Here is a 5,536-nt window from a genome sequence, read left to right as displayed (position 1 = left end):
ATAGTCCAGTGCTTGAGTCCACAGTAATGCAATGGTCTTCCAATACTGGAGTTTACGGCGTGGTGGGGTCGGGGTCATTGCCTGACTTAGTTCAGGGCATACCAGGGCGGGGGTCCACAGTTGCCACAGTGAGGACCTCCGAGGAGTGTGGTTCCTGCCTTGCTGTAGTCGGGGGAGCAGGGGGCAGGAGTCCTCTCTTGTCAGAGTCTCTGGCACGGTGGGGCTGGGGGTTTTCCTATGCGATAGCCCTCGGGGCGGTGAGGCTGGGTCCTCCCGTGCCTTTGTCCAGGGCGCAGGGGGGCGACGGTCTTCGGTGGTGGAGTCCGTGGAGCGACGGGATTGGGGTCCTCCAGTGCTGTATTCCGGGCGTGGCAGAGTGGGGGACCTGTCCTGAGGTGGTGCAGGGCATGCGCGAGTGGCGGTCCTCCTGTGCCATAGTCCGAGGTGCGGAGGGGCGGGGGTCACCTCGTCCTATAGTTCGCCACACAGGAGGCCCCAGTCCTGCTGTGCCTCAGTCCAGTGCGCCGGGGGACAGCTGTCCTGCTGTGCTGTAGGGCAGGACGCAGTGGAGCAGGGGTAGTCCAGAGAGCGCCCTGGCAGGGGGTCCTCCAGTGCTGGAATACAGCCCATGACGGGTCAGGGATGTTACTGTGCCGGAGTCGGTTTGCAGGGTCCTCCCCTGCCATAGTCTAGGGGGAGACGGGACAGGGTTTTCTAGTGTAGGTGTCCAGGGTGCGGGGGGACAGGAGTCCTCTGGTGCAGGAGTCCAGGACGTAGCCGAGTGGGAGTCCACCAATGCCAGAGTCCAGGGCTCTGCGAGGCCGGATTTCCCATGCCAGAGTGTAGGAGGCGTTCAGGCGAGGGTCTTGGCGTGCGGTAGTCCAGGGTGCGGTGGGGCAGGAGTGGTCCATATCTCCGTGGCGGGGATCCCTCTGTGCTGGAGTCCAGTGCTCAGCGAATTGGGGGTCCTTCCCAGCTGTAATCCAGGGCACTGCAAGGTATGGGTCCTCTGGTGCCCTAGTACAGGGGGTGTCGGGTCCTCCTGGGTCTTGGTCTAGGGCCCGGCAGGACTGGGGTCCTGGAGTCCACGAGGTAGCCCAAGTTGCCACAGGACCAGGTCCTCTGGAAACACAGTCCAGCGCGCTGAGGGGCAGGAGTAGTTCAGGACGAGCCAGGGCCGGAGTCCTCCAGAGCCAGAGTCCAGGGTGTGGAGTGGCGGGAGTTCTGCAGTGGCACAGTCCAGGACACCGCCGGGCGCAGCAGGGCCGGGATCCTCCGGTGCCTTAGTCCAGGGCGGAGAGGTCCTTCAGCAGCATAACCTAGCTCTTGGCATTGCAGGGGTCCATGGAGCCACCGGTCGGGGTCCTCCCGTGTTTTAGCCTAGGGCTGGGAGAGGACGGGGTCCTCCTTTGCCCTAGTCCACGGCATTGTGAGGCCCGGCTCCTGAACACTTACTGTCTGTGCCACTACCGCGGCGGGGAAAAACTACACCATCTCAGCCAAGCCTAACAGAGAAGCTGTCCTTAAAAGATTCCCAGTTGAGCGTGGCTTGGAGCAGGCCTGAGAAGTGTGCCCTTAGATGGCTTCAAGGGCTCTGAGCAGTGTTTAAGGAATCCAGCTGACCTCAGTTACTCCAAGCCCTTTTCCACTCAGCAGAACTCGCCAGGGCGTCCCCCATCTGCGGAGCCCTTTCATCATCCCAGATCCCCACAGGGTGGACTCCCTCTCATCCTCACGATCTCAGCTCAGGCCTCATTCATCACCCCATTCCTGGCTCCAGGCCTGGCCCAGAAGAAATGGGTCAGATTAAGAGCTCAATGTGTTTCCATGGTCACTTTTCTACAGCCCTCCTTTCTTTGTGCCAACATCGTTGGGTTTCTGGATAAAGTTTTCAGCAGCTGCATGCAGCTCCATTTTTCTTACCAGGTAAGAGACTGTGCTTGAGTCCGCAGTAAGGCAATGTTCCTCCAATGCTGGGGGACTCCAGAAGTCTTCCTGAAAACAAAGGCACAATGCTTGTGACCAGAGAACTCCCAGTCCTCTCCCTGCATAGGAAAACTGGACTTCTCTGGAAGGCTCTAGTTCCTTGCAAATCTCTAGGGCCACTTAATTGCGCTGTCCCCCACCTTTGCTTCTGGTTCTGAAGGGACTGAAGTTGGGAATCCTTTCCAAGTCTCTACACACGGAGCCCTTCTTTTGTGGGAATGTTTTGCCATACACTAGGATTCTCATTTACCTTTCAGGGCCTTCAAGAATCCTGATGTGTTTTGGCTTCTGTTCCTGGAAGGGAGGCCAATGAACTGCTCAGCAGCTGAAGTTCAAATATTCATCACTGTTATTAAACCTTTATATAGCATGTTCTTTCTTTCTGGCAGGCTCGTGGTTTGCTTGTATGTAGATGGGCTTGTATGTAGATGGAGTGGTCTGCGTCCTCACTAGGTAACACCCTCAGTCTTTCATGCTGAGATTGGCCATTTTATTTGTAACTCACTGTACAATCCATTTGCTCTTCCAGTGTCCCTTAGAAGGATGCAGAGTGTTCTGTAGAATGCCATAGAGACCTGCGCTTAGGGAAAATATTTGACCAAAAGTTCGCCAACTCACATGAGTATCTCCCCACAACTTGTACTGGGCTAGTCTCTGGGTAATGAATTTCATGGTAAATGAAACCGTGCCTGAGCAGATGTTACAAACACCCTCCCCTGAGAGACTCCAGGGCTGCTTTATTCAAGCAAAACAGTGTGCTCTAATAAGCTCAGAACTGAGAGAAACAAGTTTTCTTTCCATCTTTCTTAAAAACTGCCTTTGTGACTTTAGACATAATAATAACACTGCCTGGGTAGTGAACACCTCTGTGCCAAAAAGTATGATGATCGTTGCCTGAGCTGTAATTCTCACCATAGTCCTGCAGGAGAGCTGCTATTACTGCTTATTACACAGATGGGCAGCCTGAGGCTCAGATGGAGTTAAGTGGCTTAATTGGTAGCAATAGAGACAGGATTTGACCCCAGGGCTGCCTGATCACCAAACAAAATTGTATTCAACATGATGCACTTAACACTTCTGGCCCTCCCTTGAAGATGGTGGCTTGTCTCTCTTTCTGTAGGCAAATGTCATGTCAAGCAATATTAAACGATTACAAGTAATGTCCCTATCTGCTTCTACACTGCCTTTGAAATATTATTTTAGATCTGCCAAAATAAAATGCAAACTCATTAACAAGAAAGGAGGTTGCACGCATCCCTGCCTTCCTGAGTAGTCTATTCACTCAAAGACTAAAGGATGACCAGCCTCCAGCTGGGATATTCAAAGACACAGTCACCCTGCCATGCAGCCTGAGGCTGGTGAACGTCCAATCCCCTTTTTAAGAAGCTTTTGGCATGAGCTCTTCAAACATACAACCACAAAGGAAAGGCACAGCCGGTGTAAGTGAGGCTGATAAGATGGGCATTTTGTCTGCTTCAAGGTTAGAATCCAACCTGTCTATCAAATGTGGTTATCTGACCTTCACAATGCTGTAGTCCAGCTAAGGCCTGCAAATTTTCCTCCACCATTTACTATGGATGAAACAATAATGTGCTGTGGGGAATCCAGTTACACACACACATGCGTGCACACACACTGCTCCTGCTGTCTCAGAGCTTCTAGGCTGGCAAGGAGGAGGTGCAAACACTAGTAGGTAAGTCCACCACCAGTACGAAGCTATCATCTAGTTATCAACTAGATCCAACAAGGTAGAACACAGTATGATAGAAGCAAACAAGGTGGAGATGAGATCTGACTCCCTTTCCCTTATGAAACTGATGATGGAATAGTGTATGAAAGACTTGCCTGAATGAATCTCATATTTTCCAGTGTTTTCTATCCCCGTGATTGGAACTTTTATTCATCTATATCATTATCCAAAAGGAAAAAACAGGAGATTTTCCTAAGACCATTCTCTGTCTTATCCCTCATATCCCCAAACATCACCAAGCCCTGCCCACTTTTACCTCCTCGGTTTCTCTCCAGTTGCTCTGTTTTCTCCACATGCACTAGCGATACCTTGGCTACATGAAGACCACCAGCAGCAGCTGGGGCAACCAGCACCCTGTGGACCTGCATAGGGTGCATAGATTATGTCCAAATGATAGAATAATCCAAATCTGTTTGCATGGGGCATGGTGTGGCTATCTGAGAAAAACCTGTCTTTTATAGGAATGAGAAAGGAGAATGCTTCTTGAGGGGAAGAAACCAACAGGAATGTGCCTCAGGGAAAACTCTCCAGAGGGGAGTGAGTTGTAAAGAGTATTTTGGTAGTTTGCATGTTTCTTGGGTTCCTTTGGCCTGTAGAGCTACCATTTATTCATTTGACAAATATTTGGGTGGTCGACTCCAGGGTTCAATAGTGAGCAATATGCACAGAATTTCTTCCCTAGTGGAGCTTTGAGTCTAACAGAAAGAGGTGACGTTATTCACGGAATTATGTAATAAGGGGAAGTGCAGCAGACCCAGGTGTGCTGCAAGAGCCTGGGAAGATGGACTGGCTCCACGAGGGAGGCAGGAAAGGCTGGCCCCAGGAAGGAAGCAGCACTTGAGCTAAAATCAGGGAGAAAACTAGGGAAAGACACAGCATTCAGGAGGAAGTAGAAGCTGGCCCATGAGGATGGTGGTGTGGAGAGGTGCACCAATACCCAGGTCCTTGGATTTATTGTTGAGCTGCTGAACTAACCAATGTTGGCTCTTGCCCAACCTCTGCACTTCTTGTTTTGCAAGATTATACATTTTTTTATTTAAAAGCGAGTATGAGTTGGGATCTGTTGCTTTTCTGAGGCCCTGTCCTGTGAGGTAGACAGGGGGCCTCATGGTACTCTGCGGAAGCTAAAGATGGAGAAGAGTTTTGGAATGCCTGCAGAAGAGAACCTTTAATGGATCATTTAAGAAGAGGGTGCTACCCCTAGACTGCCCAGATTCACTTCCAAGCTTTGTGACCTTGGACTCTCTGTGTCTGTTTTCCAATCTGAAAAATGGAATAATGATAGTATCTGCCTCTGCCTGCAAGACCCTGACCTATCAGACCAACTACCTTTTCACTTGGAACTCTCCTCCTACACCGCACACCAACCGGACCGCTCATTAATACTTTACATTGGCCTGTTTTCCTTTTTGAGATTTCGCTCAAGACATTTCCCTCATCAAAATTAACTTGGTCCATCTCCCCCTATTGGAATTCAACCCATTCTCCAGAAATCAGTTCAAATTGTATCACCAGAAAGCCTCTCTCAATTACCTCCACCCTTTTTCATTCTTTGGGCCATTTCTGCCATGATTTCTTATGTTTTTCTTTTTTGCTACATATTGGCATTGGTACATATAATCTCCACTTCCACTCAAATGTGAAGTTATTGCGGACAATCCCTATGGGTATAGTCCTATCCCAAGAGTCCTGGGCAGAGGGTCTCCCTCTTTCACCCAGGCTGGAGTGCAGTGATGCAACCAGAGCTTACTGCAGCCTCAACCTCCTGGGCTCAAATGATCCTCTCACCTTAGCCTTTCC

General features: G+C 50.6%; 1 pseudogene; it reads right to left on the bottom strand.

Annotated features, from left to right (window-relative positions):
- Positions 1–714: 714 nt before the first annotated feature.
- Positions 715–5,194, bottom strand: LOC141407772 (uncharacterized; annotated as a pseudogene).
- Positions 5,195–5,536: the final 342 nt, after the last annotated feature.

The sequence above is a fragment of the Macaca fascicularis genome, chromosome 10 (assembly GCF_037993035.2).
Source record: "Macaca fascicularis isolate 582-1 chromosome 10, T2T-MFA8v1.1".
Lineage (NCBI taxonomy): Eukaryota > Metazoa > Chordata > Mammalia > Primates > Cercopithecidae > Macaca > Macaca fascicularis.
Note: the sequence above shows the minus strand (reverse complement) of the source record. Positions and strands in the feature narration are given on the sequence as shown.